Raw genomic sequence first — 16,425 nt, forward strand, 5'->3', positions numbered from 1 at the left:
CATGGCAGTGTCAGGTAGTTGGACTCCTTATATGGTGTTTGGCTTGCACCAAAATGAGCGCCCCCAAAGACAAGAAGTGGAAGCATCATTTCCACCATAATCTATTGGTCAAAGCAATCACAGACCACCTTTCTCTCTTGATTCACTGGGAGGGGATCAGGATCACACTTCTCAATGGAGGGAATGTCAAAGAACTCACAGCTATCTTTAGACTGTCTCACTGTACATAGTAAGAATCCAATAAATGGTAGATCTTACTTAGAAAATAAATCTATGAAATGGATGCCGCTAATACCCACTCGCCTATCCAAGATGATTGGAAGCATTAATGAATGCAAAGTACAATGCTGGATAGTTGGTAAAAAGCAGATGCATAATGACAGTAAGCTTCCTCTCTTTAGTGACTACTGGGATTCTCTAGCCAGGGAGGTAGTGTTATCCCAAGTGTAGGATTGTCAGATACAACCCAGTACCTCTAGTGACATTTGTGTTTCAGATAAACAGTAAATACTCTTTTAGCATAATTATGTCCCATGAGATATTTAAGACATTTTTCAACTAAAAATTATTCATTGTTGGTCTAAAATTTAAATTTAATTTCGCATCCTTTTCTCTTTATTTATTTGCTAAATCTGGTAATCCTACCTGTGTATAGATGGAAAAGCTGACACCAAGAATTCTAATTTTATTCTTTGGCCACAGAGCTAAGGAAGATTGAATTTGAAATTTGAATTATATGCCAGACTTGAAGCTCTCCTTCCTCCAGTCAAACCAGGAAAGAAGCAGAAGAGGAAGAAGATGGAAATCTAATGTCTTCCAAACCTTCCAACCATCTTGAGCCTATCAGTAAGAGTAGGCATCCAATATTCAACAAATTTATCTAGTCATGGAGCTCACTATAAAGTTACTTGGACTTGGAGAAGTGACTTAATGTTTCTATACCTCAGTTTTCTCATCTGTAAAATAAGGGAATAATAACAGCAATTTAGCCCAGAGGGATATTGTGAGGAATAAATGAAGTAAAATTTTAATGGTTTCTGATCTGTGCTAATTGCCCAGGATAAAACACATAATCATCAAATTCTGCAATAACTGAACCAATAGAAGTATTAAGAAGTAGTAAGGGATGAAAGAGAGTGATAGTGAGGACATCTTTACAGAAGTTATAGCTAAGTAGGATTGTGATAGAGGGAAAGAAGTTTGCCAAACAAATCAGAAAGAAAAGCTTCTAGGTCAAGGAAGGGAACGGCACATTTAAGGGGTAAGAGAAATAAAGCAAAAAGTGAAAGAAGCTCCAAGTAGCTCAATGTTGCAGAGGTATGGAATGAAGTTTGAAGTTTTAGGGGCAGAGTGATGGGAAGGGAACCAAGAGACAGCCCCTCCAAGGCTTTGGATACCCGGGCCCTAAAATAAGTCTCAGACAAGGATGGGCCCGATGAGTGTTGCATTTTGAAAGTCCAAACCATTGCACTGGGTAAGATGAGTGAGCAAGTTAAGATTAGAGATGGGGAGACTTTTACATTATTTCAGGCAGCAAGACTCAGATTCAAAGCAGTAGAAATAAGGACATATAGAAGGGAGGAGCTCAAAGAGAAATTTCAGGTATAAAGGGAAGGGAGAAACGCCGGATTTCCACTTCCAGCCAAAGCAGGAAATTTGACTTATGTAGTAAAACACTGAAAAAATACATTTAACACAAATATCTCTTTAATTCACAACTTGGGCATAAAAAGAATGCCGATAATTTGAGGAATTTCTGTATCCCTAAGGAGCATTGGAGTGGTCATTGCCAGTAATGACCCTCTAACTTTCCAGTGGAGGGCACTATGAGCTAATCCCAAAGGGAAGCAGGAGGAGGTAGGCAAGAAAGTAGTAGTCTGTAGTTGTCACACTAGTGGTTGCCAGTATAAGGCTAAAAAGAAAATCCTAATAATTTAACCACGTACCAACCTAATCTAATGAGAACTGCTATATATTGAGCCACAGGTGTGTGTCACACATTGAGTTAAAACTTTAATTGTATTCGATTATCTTATTCTCACAGCAATCCTATGAGGATTAGCCAGATCTCATTTTACAAATAAGAAAACCAAGGCTTTGGTGTATTACCGAGTCACTTAGCTAGAAGTGGTTGAGATCCAGGGATCTGTGAGCATGGGCTCTGTGCTCTTAAATACCATGCCAGAATTCAGTGTTTCTCAACCACCAATCCATCATCCTCATCTACACACCACCTACAGTATAATTGACTTAATACTATTTTTAATTAAGTAAATTTTGACTTACCATAAATAAGAATGTGATAAATATAGAGAAATCCATAAACATTAAAACAGAGGATACCCATTGAAATATGAACTGTATATGCAATACTATGTGTTGAGTGCAAAAAGTCATTTCTATGAGGTTCAAGGTCAGTAAATAGTCCATGGGAATAGCTGTCAGAATAGTGGTTGCCTTTGGGAGGCAGGAGTGGATGGACAGGCTGGAAAAACATGGAGAAACTTCATAGGGCAATGGCAATGATTTAAATCTTGATTGGGACGTTAGTTACTTGCACTTGCATGTAACATTTGTCAAAAGTCATTGAACTGTAAACTTAAGATCTATGCATTTCATAGCATGTAATTATACTTCAATAAAAGCCTCAAATTTAAACTTTTGATATTATCTTAAAATAAGATTCAACGTAGACTCACATAGATGTACTGACTCCATAAACCTTAGACAGGTGTGCCTTTTCTAAACATTTGTAATGCATAAGGATTAATTATTTTGTATATAGCATGATTGGTCTGTGTTGCATTTTTGTGTAAATATTTCTTTAGGTGTAAACATTTAAAATATGCCTTACTTTCTGTTCTAGACTCTCTCCCTTAGAAGTTGTGTAACCTTAAGTAAGTCATTCATCCTCTTTAGTTTCAGTTTCTCCATCCATATAATGTGTTGATGACAATGAATACATCTCAAAATGCAGTGGTGCCTACATACAAATGTAGGTGATAGTAAAAGCGCCTTTCAGACACACAGAAAATACAGAAACATAGTTAATATTCTAGCAAATAAAAGGCCTTCCTTAATGAAGAACAAGGTGTTTCCTAATTAACTGAAATATGTGACCATTCATTCATCCATTCAATGAATACTTGGGTGCCCATGATATGCCACACACCATTCTAGGTAGAGAATACACTGCAGCAAAAATAATAAAGCAGGTGACTTGATTACATATTGAAAATGCTGAGCACTCAGGCTGTACTCCATGAAGAGTGGTTATTATTATTATTACTAATCATGATTGGAAGCAAACAAATCCTCAAAGACAGTTAAAGGTGGCAGGGGGGATAGAGAGAGGTTGGTTAACCAATACAAAATTACAGTTAGCTGGGAGGAATAAGTTCTAGTGTTCCATGACACTATAGGGTGATGATAACAATAATTTATTGTAGATTTTCAAATGGCTGGAAGAGAAAATTTTGAATGTTTCCAGCACAAAAAAATGATAAAAGTTTAGGTGATGGATACGCTAATTGCCCTGATTCTATCATTGCACATTATATACATAAATCAAACTATCACACTGCAGCTCATAAAAATGTACAATTGTTTTATGTCCATTTTATAAAAGACAGTTTTGCTTCCTTCTCCTTCACCCATAAGTCTTCAATATTTTCCTTTCCCTTACATCTCCAGTCCAAATATAGAGTTACAATATGAGCAACAGACCTTCTTTTGAGGCTCTCTGTAATCCTCTCCCTTCTTTACCCTCTATTTGGGAGACAATGGTATACTATATCTTTTTCATCATTTGGGGATGGTCAACGAGTTTTTGTATAGCTGTCAGGATGGGAAGAGCATTATCTCTACTAGGTTTAACACAGAGCAGGGAAAGTCAGCAGGACTCCACCCTAGTCATCACATCACCTGGTGGAAAGAGGAATGCTTCCTATACAAACAGGGAAGCACTCCTGTGTAGGGCAGGGAGGGTCACCAGGCCGCTTCCCCATCATCTCTATAGCACTTAGTGGGAAGAGAGAAGGATGTGACATCTTTAATGGAGTTCACCTAGATTAAAGCAGGTATAGTCAAAAAGGTTCTGCCCTTTGTCTAGTCCTTCGACTAGAAGAATAGGGTTTTTTTGGTGGGGGACCATTACTTTTGTCTGCATCCATTGGTGTTTCTGGGCTGCAGGATATTCTAGTGCCCAAGTTTAGCCATACAGAAGGCTGAGGTTTCTAGCTAATCTACTTTCTTTTCTCTACCTTTCAGAGTCTTCTGATAGTGGCTTTATGTTTCTTTGTTAGAGACTCTAGTTGTATTTATCAGGAGAAATAGAATGGAATGGGCTTACACCATCTTCTTTCACTATATCCATTAGATAATTCCTTGTCTTGAGAAGCTGGACTTTTTGCAAGTGGCTGTGTTTTTTAAAAAAAGTGTCTCATGAAAATCAATGTGGAACAGAAAATTAAAGTGACAGTGACCAATCTGATTCCAAGGTTTGAGAAATCATAGTGTCCAATAGGTACCCATATCTCATTACTCTGTAAATCAGCTTATTTAAATATGATATAATATTTTTTCTTTCAATGTATGGTATTCTTTTTCAAACAGTGCTAAATTGCTAGGACATAAATGTTAAAAATTTTTGGAGTGAATGACATCATAAACAGAATTGTTATGGACTTTATGAAAAAAAATACTAAGATACTAAAATCATCCTAAACTGAGAAACTCTAGGAACCTCTAGTCTAGAATAAAGACCTATTCAAACTCAGAAGCAAACAAATGAATTAACCCAGAGAAAACTTGGAAGGCAAGCAAAACTTACACTTCTCTGGAGTGTCGGGGCGAGGAGAGACATGCAAAACACAAAACAAAGCTGGTGTGCTGGTCCGTTAAAAAAAAAAATCCACTTTGAGCTTTGTTACTGCAAAGCTCTTTATCTGAGGAGCTCAAAGAGCTTTATTACAGGTAAATATCCTTGTCTCCAGCTGCTAATAGGAGAGGCCAGGCCCAGGGAGATTAGCGGAGAATGCCTATTTAAGGTCACATAACAGTCAGTGACAAAGTGGAGACTCACAGAGTGGTCTGTAATGGGATTTGTCTGCTGTCTATTGTGTCAGCCTAAGATGTTTGGTGTGTGAGGGCAAGACTCCAATGCCGGAGTCTGCAGGAGACAGGGCATCTTAGCATTGCAAAGTGCAACCACAGAAGGGACTTGGAGGGCTATTGAGTATGTCCCCCTCATTTTTCCAGACCCCACACTGAGGGTCTGAGAGAGCAAGGGATTTTTCAACTTCATACAACCTATGTGTAGCACAACCAGAAGGAGAATCAAGGGCTCCTAACTTCCACCTATTTCTCTCTTTGAATTTTCCTGGTTCTCAAGTGATTTGTCTAGGGAAACCTATTAAGGAAATTCAATTTCTCTAAAGCTGGTTCAGTGGAACCTGAGTTGGATCAAAGCTAGTAGAACATTGGTAGGGACTTGCAAGGAATCAGAGAGGAGTGATAAAGGCAGACTTGGGGGCAGAATCTAGGCTTTGTAGATTAGTGTGGGACCCCAGGCAAGTCACCTCCCATCTCTATGTCTCTGTAAGAAATGTCAGGGGCTCATTGCTCCCTAAAATGCTCCAGCCTTAGTAAAATCTACTTACTGATTGCAAGATATTTGGATCTCAGTTTCTCCTTCTGCACAATGGGGTATTCATAGTGCCCATCTCAAGGGGTCCACAGAGAACTTTCATATGAGGTGCTTATCATAGAGCTTCATGCCTGGAATTACTTTTACCAGTGTTAGCTATTTTCATAGCCACAAGAACAGTCTGCTCATACCATCCAACTTGAAATATTTGGGATGGATCTACCCAATCTTCCATACTTGATCATTCTTCTATAATTTTTTTTCTAAATCTGCACCCTTGTTCAAGCTTTTGATTCAACTAAGATGGCCAGATAAAATATAGGACACCCAGATAAATTTGAGTTTCAGATAAATAATAAGCGAACGTGTTTAGTATAAATGGAGTCCCAATATCATATGAGATACACTGACACTTACAATTTAATGACCATTTATTTGTATTTAAGTTTACCTAGTGTCTTTCATTTTTAGTTATGAAAGCTGGAAACCATAGCAGTGAGCCAGTCTTGGGTCTTACATTGTGGTTCTGGAAAAATGCTTGCCTTATGTTCCATGTTCCATCTGAAGAGTCAAGACAGGCAGGATTTAATCTGTGGCTATGATTTTCTTCATGTAATGGGAATGAGACTAGCAATGCCTTCTCAAAGCTCAGTCACACTATGCTTTGTTTTCCCAAATTTTAGCTGTCCAATGCATTGGAATAAGGAAAGGAAATAAATTTGTATTGTAAATAATTGTTTTAGTTTATAGGATGATGTTCAAACTCTAGTTCCAGAAACTTCTAGCAAGAGAAACCAAACAAAGAACCTCAGAGATGTGCTGCCAGAACTACCTAAAAATCGTAAGGACATCCAGATTCATGCTGATAAGAGAGATGAAGAGAAGATCTGTAGATGTTTAAATTCTGAAGGATGAAGCTAAGTTGCTAGATCTGGAAGGTGTCCTGATTTGGAAATTAAGAACGACGAAATCTTTCAGTAACAATGTATTGTTCTGTCACATGGAATAATAATAGCTGCAGACTTCATTCTTATTGCCCTCCCAACTTCTCTAATTAACCTTTAAAAAAGAGGTATGTAGGCTGGTGGTTAAAATTACTGGTTTCTGGTTTGAGAACATGGTAGACACATGATAACCTTTAGCTTCTGTTATACCCAGCTTAATCACTCATAGAGAATTTTCTAGGAGTGCCACAAAGTCTAATGGTTTCTTGCATTGTGGGGTTCCTTGAACAAAGTGATGTAAATTCATGGAAAAATCACTTACTCCTTATCCAAGTCCATCTCTGGAGAGTTTGCCCTGCAAACTCTCATTTTAGAGAAAATGAAGCTGGGAGTCTGAGAGAAGCTCCAGGATGCCTGAAGTCAGACAGTTTTATACCCATGATGCAGATGGGACAAGGATGAGGCAGAAAATTTAAGTGGCAGGAAAACCTCTTCTCTGAGCCTCAGTTTTCTCATCTTAGAGTGGGACTAACTCTACATGCTTTGCAGGATTGTTGTCAGCAATCAAATGAGATGCTACACATAAAGCTTAGTGCAGTGCTTAAATGATTTAACTAGCGACAACTGAAGTGTGTGTGTAAATAGATCAATATTATACCTTTCTAAGAGTCTTCTAAAAACTATGAAAGAATCTGTCAAAACAGCACAGATCAAAATTTTATTGTACCAGCTGTTTCTTTATATCACTGCACTATTTATCTTTTTCTAGACAGATAGATAGTGGATAGATAGATAATGATGACATGGACATGATGGAAAGAGCGAGAAAAGCAGAGAGGATGGATAGAGGGAGAGATGGATAGATAAATAGATAATACTGACACGAATATGACAGAAAGAGAAAAACAGAGAGAGGTATGGATGTATGGATAGATAGATATAACAGATATGAGAGATAGAAAGAGAAAGAAATGGGTGTATGATGATAGATACACACACATATATACACACATATACATATATACGTATATATACATATACATATATGTGTATACACATATATACATATGTGATCTTGTCATTTGTTCCCTTGATACATTGAACAAACGTATTAAGTATGCTAAATCCATACGTGTTCAGACAACATTGACTCCATTAAGTGCATTAAATAGATCAAATGAAAGAAAACAGGCAGATGAACTGTGAGTTCCTTCCATTGGCCTCTCCTGTTCTTACCCTGCTACAGGGCTGCAGTTGGACTAAAATAGTTGTATTTACTGAGTCTAGGTGGTTCTTACCTCCTTCCCTCCCTTCCTACTGTCCATTCCACTCTTGCTTCTCCTAGCATCTCCTGTCTTGGCTATAGGAGGCTGCTTTCTCAGCTTGACCCCTTGGGGCTTTCCAGAACCTTTTTACTTAAACATATATTGACCTAGGCCTTACTTCCTTGGGTGAATTATGCCACAGGCAGCAATCTCCAGGTCATAAATTAACCTGCAACCCCATGCAGCTGTCTGCTAATGATGTGGATGGTGAAACTGTGTCTTTGCGGAACTGGATGAACAAGGGCCCTCTAAATTTTGTAGGCTGACAGCTTCCTCTCTCCTCCTCACCTGGCTGGCTTTTCTAAGACTCTCTGTCTGGTATCATCTTTATCTTGCCTCCTGCATTCATGACAAAGATAAAAGGACTCCATCAGCTTCCAGGAAGCCAAGGAAAGAAAACGAGCCTGATTTCATTACCTGACACATAGTAGGTATTCTGCACATATTTGTAAGTGATTGGTGCCTATAAAGAGGGCGGCATGGTGTCTGCTGTGATTGTTGCTATTATTCCCACTCATCGCAGCGCTCCTTAGAGCCAAGCCAGAGCCTTCTTCAGGCTGATTTCTCCAGGCTCTACAAGAGTGCCTGTCATATGAAAGGAGGAATGGAGAGATGCTAAGTGAATTCCAGGGATCAGAATTTCCTCCTTTATGGATCATTCTTCTTTCTGCACCAGCATTTTTGCTTTGTAACCTTCTGTCAATCTGCTTAGCTGGGCTGAGTTGGGGTCACGGGCTCAGATAAACATATTGACCCAATGTCTCTCTCCCCTTTCTTTTACACTTTGAATGAATTCCTTTATATCCATCTTATCTCTTCCCTCCAGGAGGTCAACAGAGAATAGCTCTCTTATGAGTTTGAGATGATGAATTTGTAAAATATTAATTAGCACCATAAAAGAAATTTAGGGTTAGTCATTCACCAAGAAGCTATCCCTCTTGGTCCCATCTCCCTGAAATATCAAGGATCTGGAAGACCCCCAACTCAAGACCCACAAAACTTCCCATCAAACAGAATGATAATGATATCAGAACCACACATTTACGGCATCTGTAATTAACAGAGCCCTCTCCTTTCTTTTAGCTTGGTTGTGCTTTCAGATTAAGTCTGTGCATTGGCAGGACAGGTGTTACGACAAACCCATTTGTCAGATGAAAAAACTGAGGCCTGTGGGCATAAAGTAGCTCTTCTCCTGAAGGTGTCTTTACTGGGACAGGATCCAAAGAAGCAGGAAATCATGTGCAAAAATGGTAATCACCAACAGAGCTATTACTACCCATGACACATATGCTAAATATATTACATCCATTAACTCATGTAATTCTCACAGCAACTGGATGAGATGTGGGCTAGAGCTATCTTCATTGTACAGATGAGAAATCAAGGGCCATAATGGCTGAGTAATTTGACTAAGGTAGGAAGAAACAGTGATAGCAAGGATTCCAACTCAGGTCTGTCTAACTCCAGAACAGCATGTGTAACTACTGTCCTGTTCTGAGTGGCAGTAGTTGTGCTTGGAAGCATCCTTAATCTGAATCCACGAACCCTTTGAGAAATCCAGGGATTGGCTTCAGAGGGCTTGTGAGCTCTTTGAAATTGCATTCACAGATTTCACTGTTTGTGTACAATTTAAAAAACAGAGAGAGTGTCCATCGCTATCAACAGATTATGATGGGGATCCATGACACTAAAATTAGGGACCAAAGGTTAGGCCCAGAATTAGAGCATGAGTAGTAAAAGCATCTGACAATCTCAGAACCATCCAGCTGTTTAAACTGTTTATACTCTGCCTCCAGATGCAGAGTTCTTTTCTTTTTGGTTCTTACTTCCTTAGCTATTTACTTTGGATAAAACTGAATAAGTGAAGGAACCATCTAAAGCTGTAAATATTATAGGAAGCAAGAAGCAGAGCGAGTGGGGCCAGCATTCCTGAGGCCTGGAAGAGCAGGAATGGCCCAGCTTGCCCAAGGATCAAAGGAAAGAGGCAAACCCTTCATCACCGGGTTTCCACATCAGCACCATTTAGGGCAGGAAGATGTCAAGGGGGAAGGCTTTCTTTGAAGTGTCAAGATAAGAACCATCTCCACCTCCCTTTAGTGTGAAAGTCATTCCTGTAGGAGCCAGGGGAGGGTGTGAGGCATTTGGCTGTCTGTACAAGGGCTGGAAGGAACTTATCAACTGAGGCAGACACCTTCGTGGCTCCAGGCTATGTCTGGACTCAGCCACAGATCTCCAGTGGACATAAAGCCTTAAAATATATGAAACGCTGAGCCACAGTACCATGGTGCTCTGTCTTGGGTTGTGGGTAAACTGGCTTTAGAGTTGAATAGTGGAGTGGACAGGGCCTGCACTGAGATCAGCTGGGTACACCTTGTTCCTTCCGGCCGAGCAAGTTGAGGCAAGTTACTTAGCCTCTCTGAATCTCAGTTCCAATGGAAATTATAGTCATAGCCCCTGTATCTAGGGTTTATTTGAAAATCAAATGAGATTATGCACACTATTTCCTTTCCACAATATCTGTTGCACAAGGTCATTTAAAAAAATTTAGTATCTGACTTAATATATTTGGTCTAACTGAGCTTTAGAATCAAAAAGTCAGATGATGTGACATTCTCTTCGCAAATATTACTTTTATCCCATTTTAAGTGGTTTGAGTTGAAAGGTAAGATCCCACGTTTCTTCCTTTACCAACATAGGCATGATACAGTAACTGAGAGAAGATTGCTGGCATTTGAAAACTGGCTTTACCGCTTACTAACTGTACAGACATTGGGATGGAAAAGTTATTTAGTTTCTCTGTGCCCTTGTTTTCTCATCTGCAAAATGAGGGTGGTTTATAAACGTTGATTATCAGAATTAAGTAATTTATCCTAATAACAGTTAGAACAGTGCTTGGCACATAGTAAGCGCTTAATAAGTGTGAGTTTTAGTTTGTAAGCCTCTGCTACCAGTATCCATAGCTACCAATAACTATTTGTTAAAGAGAATTTATTGAGAAACTGGCATGTACCCAACATTAGATACCAGGATTTAGAGGCATCCATTGGCCTTGTCCCTAAAATGCTTACATTTTAATAGAAGGAATGATATATATTCATCCAGTTGCTCATTCAATCAAAAAATTCAAGGCTTAAATTAGGCTGGGCATTTATTCCCTCTATTATAGGATAGTTTGGATGTTTCAAGCTGTGGTGTTCACGGGGATTCTTTTCTCTGCTGGCAACACCCTTGAACACCTGCACTACCTTTGCTTTTCAACATGCTAACATTTTTTAATCCTTTAGCTTAAATGCCACTTATTCCAGGAAGCCTTTCCTGATTTTGGATTAAGTTAGTTCTCCCTATCTTTTTTTTATTTTTTATTTTTTTGAAACGGAGTCTTGCTATGTAGCCCAGGCTGGAGTGCAGTGGCACGATTTCAGCTCACTGCAACTTCCGCCTCCTGGGTTCAAACGATTCTCCTGCCTCAGCCTCCCAAGCACCTCACCCAGCCTAGTTCTCCCTACCTTATGCCCCATACACCCTACTTCCTCTATCATGTTTGAATGATTGGATGAATGTCCAATTACACTATTCTTTAAATTCATAAAGATAGGCCCCAAATATGCCTTTATTTTGCTACATCTCCAGCATCCAATGTGGTGCCTGGCACATACAGGTATTCAAAATACATTTGTGGGCCGGGCACGATGGCTCATGCCTGTAATCCCAGCACTTTGGGAGGCCGAGGCAGGCAGATCACAAGGTCAGGAGATCAAGACCATCCTCGCTAAGACGGAGAAACCCCGTCTCCACTAAAAATACAAAAAATTGTCCAGGTATGGTGGCAGGCACCTGTAGTCCCAGCTACTCGGGAGGCTGAGGCGGGAGAATGGTGTGAACCCGGGAGACGGAGCTTGCAGTGAGCCGAGATCATGCCACTGCAGTCCAGCCTGGGCAACAGAGCGAGACTCCGTCTCAAGAAAAAAAAAAAAAGAGAGAGAGAGACAAAATATATTTGTGAATGGACAAATAAAAGGGAATTTCTGGGCATAGATTTCCTCTGTTGGAAAGTGTTCTTAATTTTCCCAGGCCATCCCATTGGCAAGTGGTAATTCCACATTGCAAAGCTGAGCAGCAGTGAGTTCTGAAACTTTCAGAGCTCACAAGATCCTCCATGGCAGTCAGTCCAGGCTCGCTGTTTTTCAGATGAAGAAACTGAGTCCAGAGGTAAAGGGATGCATCCAATTCACGTAATGGGCAGAGCAGGGACTGCAACTCAGAACTTTTAACTCCTAGAATATTTCGCAAGATAAAAGGGGTGGAATTCCCTCACTAAAGTTGATAATTCCTTTAGCGCAGAATAAATGGGACTTGACGATTAGAGATGGAGATGACTGAGGCAGTTATTTGCAACAAAGTAGCTTTCTCATTAGAAGTAGGCACTGGGGTATAGTTAGAAAAGAAAATTAAAGAAAAATATGGGTTCAAGAAAACAAGGGCTCAATTCTTGTATTATCTCCGAATGCCCACAATGTCTTCATTTCTAAGTGGGTGTGATGATGCTTTATTATGGGAATTTCATATTTTACCTGAAGCAATGCATGTGTGGCATAGTAAAGAATGTGAGGCTGGGTAGGTGGTGGCTTGTGCCTGTAATCCCAGTGCTTTGGGAGGCCAAGGTAGGAGGATTGCTTCAGGCCAGAAGTTCAAGACCAGCCGGGGCAACATAGTGAGATTCTGTCTCTACAAAAAATAAAAAATTTCCCCGGCATTGTGGTGCAGGCCTATACTCAGAAGGGCAGGTCAGGAGGATTGCTTGAGCCTAGGAGTCCAAGGCTGCAACGAGCTACGATTGTACCACCACACTCCAGCCTGGGTGAGAGAGCAAGACCTTGTCTTTATGTCTCAAAAAAAAAAAAGGAATTTGGCCGGGCTTTGTGTCTGGTTTCTAAATGGGAAACTCTAAATCTTTGGAATTTCCTGAGTAATAGGAGTCTTTGTTACTCATGAGCCCCTCAGACCATACCTGAGTTTATGGTAAGAGATGCGGTGACTCAGGATGGGGGCTGGTCAACCAGAAACACTAACCGCACAGTTAGACATTTAAGGCTTGGAGCCAGACTAACCACTGGGAGGGGGTGGCTGATGAAGACCAAGTTTGACCATGTGGTCCACGATTCAATCCATCATTGCTATGCAATGTAACCCCAATAAAAAATCTAGACCCCAAAACTAATGGAGCTTCCTGATGACCAAAAACACTGATGTGTCAAGAGAGTGACGTACACCAATTCCGTGGGGAGAGGCATGGGAGCTCTGTGTTCGGGACCCTCCCAGACCTCATCTTTATGTGTCTCTCCTTTTGGCTAGTCCTGATTTTGTATCTTTTGTAATAAAACTGTAATTCTAAGTATAGTTCTTTCCTGTATTCTCTGAGTCATTCTAGCAGATTATCCAACCCCATTCAAGAGTCATGCACTCTTGAATTTTCAGCCAGTTGGTCAGAGTGTGAGTGGCCTGGACACCCTCAAGCTTGTGGCTAGCATCGGAAGTGAGTACGGTCTTACTGGGGAGTGTGTCCTTCACTTGTGGACTTGGTGCTAACACCAGGTGGTGGTTAGCATCAGAATTCATTGTGGAATAGCAGTGTGTGAGATGCTTATGGTGGACTGTGGCCACGTTGGTTTTGTCTTTAACACAGTTTCCTTATTTCCCTTCCTGTGGTGGTCTCAGAGCCCACCTTCTCTGCTGGCAACCCACTTCATGTGATTTGGCTGGGGTCAACAATCCCTTCACCCCTCCATCACACTAGTGGACACTTAACTGAAAGCAAATTGTTCAGACTTTCCCAGGACTTTTCTGTAGGAAAGATGGTGGCTTTCAGCTGGAGTATGTGAACTGTGGTTCTCCACTGGCCACCATGCCTGTCGTGTGGATGGAGTGTGCCTGAGAGTTGAAGAGAAAGACAGCCTAGTCAATCCATGAGTCTTGGATCAAATAATACTTCAGAAGAGTGTTATCCAGTTACATGAGACAATAAGTCACCATTATCTTTTTGTTGTTGTTGTTGTTGCTAAAAGTAATTTGAGTTGGGTTCAAAAGTAAGTTTACCATCAATGGTGGACTGGATAAAGAAAATGTGGTACATATACACCATGGAATACTATGAAGCTATAAAAAAGAATGAAATCATGTCTTTTGCAGCAACATAGATGGAGCTGGAGGCCATAATCCTAAGCGAATTAATGTAGGAACAGAAAGCCAAATACTTCCTGTTCTCTCTTCTAAGTGGAAGTTAAATATCAAATACACATGAACACAAAGAAGGAAACAATGGGCACCAGGGCCTACTTGAGAATGGAGGGTGAGGATTGAAAAACTTCCTATCAGGTACTCTGCTCATTACCTAGGTGACAAGATTATCTGTACACAAAACCCCTGTAACACACAGTTTACCCATATAACAAACCTGTACATATAAGCCTTGGACCTAAAATGAAAGTAGGAAAGAAAAAATAAAGTTTAAAAGTAGGCTTAAAATCCCCAGATTTGCCTTTTAATTTGTAGCACACAACAACCCACACTACTCCCTTCAATGAATAATCATGCAAATGGCTACAGATTCTTTTACCTTTATTGAGGGAAGTGAGGTCTCATCCTCTACACTGGAAGCTACGCTGGCCCTACTGATTTGTTTGAGCAGTAGAATGTGGTAAAAGGGACGTTGACTTATGATACTTGATCAAAAGAAGCCTCGAGCTTCTTCTCAGACTTTTTGGAACACTCACTTTGAGGCGGGACACCACTATGTATGAAGTCTGACCTCCCTGGAACTGCTATGCTAGAAAGACCACTCAGGGAACACTTGAGAGGACATGCCCACCTGTCCCTCAGCTGGCCTAGCCACTCCCCGCCAAGGCAGCCCCCTCCGTGGAGACTCCGGACAATATATGAAGCGAAAGGACAAGTCAGAATGCTGCAAAGGACAAGTCACTAAACACTGCCCAAAGAACAGGCCCACAGGCAGGCTTGCAGGCCCTGAGCTTTAGGGTGGTTGGTTATACAACAATAGGTAAACGAAACAGATAATAATATAATAATAATGGCAAACCTTTCCACAATGGTTCTTCCTATGTGCCAGGTACTCAAAGGTACCATTTCATTGCTTCATCAAAGCAACCCAGAGAGCTGTGATTGTGCCACTGCACTGCAGCCTGGGTGGCAGGGCAAGACCCTGTTTCAAAAAAAAAAACCAAAAAGCAACCTAAGGAGATACGTACTATTATTAATCGCATTTTAGAGATGAGAAAACTGACGGTTAGAGCAACAAAATCACACACACAAGGTCACAAAACTTCGAAGTCACAGAACCCGAACTTCAGCTGCTTGGATTCCAAAGCCTAAACTCTTAACTGCCACATTCTACTGCCTCTTGATTGTGCTGTGACAGCCGCAGGTGTGACCCCTTCTGGAATGTAGCCAAATCCATGGAGCTTTTGTCTTAAACAGAGCCCTGGCAATAATCAGCACACCCCAAAGGAGAGAGTTGATTCACAATGCCGTGGACAGAGTTAAGAGGAGCTAGCAATGATGAAGAACCTTCCGGAGTATCAGAAACACACTACCTGCCACCCTTATGCCTGCAAGGCCATCAGAACCTGGTGAGAGCTGAAGCGCTAGGAGAGTGAAGACAAAAGATGTGACCTGCCTTCCTTAGAGAAAACGAGCCACTGCAAACCTGCCACCTGGAGAGGAGAACGAACCCCAGCCTCTATCCTGCCTCTCTCCACTCTCCAGTGGGTGCTTTCCATTGGCCAAACCCAAATGGAAGCCAGCGAGAAGTGGAGCCCACTGAAGTAACCCACGCTGGTCAGCTTCATGGGCACAGGGCAGAATGGAGAAGACCACAGAGTGAGTCTGGGCCAATAGCAATGCATGATTCACGTTGTCCCTCTTTCCCAGACTTGGTACAGGTGGAAATTAGACATCCCCAAAGTCAGATGAAAGTACATGAGATATATTGTCCTCCTGGGGTTTCTAGAGTAACTAAACCCTATATCCAACTCCATTGGTTTCTGTCACCTTTCCAGAACTCATTTCCAAAAGGAAATAACACCTGCCCCAAAACTCCACCTGCTGCATGCAGCCACCTCTCTGAATCTCCAGCTGGCAGAAGCTGACAGTAAGTCAGAGGAGCGTATTGATTTCTCAAGGGAAAGATGAGCGAAGCGAAGGCAGAACTCCTCCAGGCACTAGATGAAAACCCTTGTGCTGGAAGGTGAATGAGGCAAGCTAGGACTGGGAGGGGGAAGTGGGATAAAACCTTGCAGCCACAGCCTTTTCCAAGGAAAGGAAAAGATCTAAAGAATCTCTTCTACACTGAACACAGTCAACAGTTAGCTGAAGAACTTCTGAGCTTTGCATTTGACTTCATTATATGCTTTTTGATTTCCTGGACTAAGCAGACTGCTATTAATTAGTTTTTGTTCGGGTTAATCCAGCTTTTCTTTCATTCTCCTACTAAGAG

This window comes from Trachypithecus francoisi, unplaced genomic scaffold (genome assembly GCF_009764315.1).
Source record: "Trachypithecus francoisi isolate TF-2019V2 unplaced genomic scaffold, Tfra_2.0 Lachesis_group11, whole genome shotgun sequence".
Taxonomy (NCBI): domain Eukaryota; kingdom Metazoa; phylum Chordata; class Mammalia; order Primates; family Cercopithecidae; genus Trachypithecus; species Trachypithecus francoisi.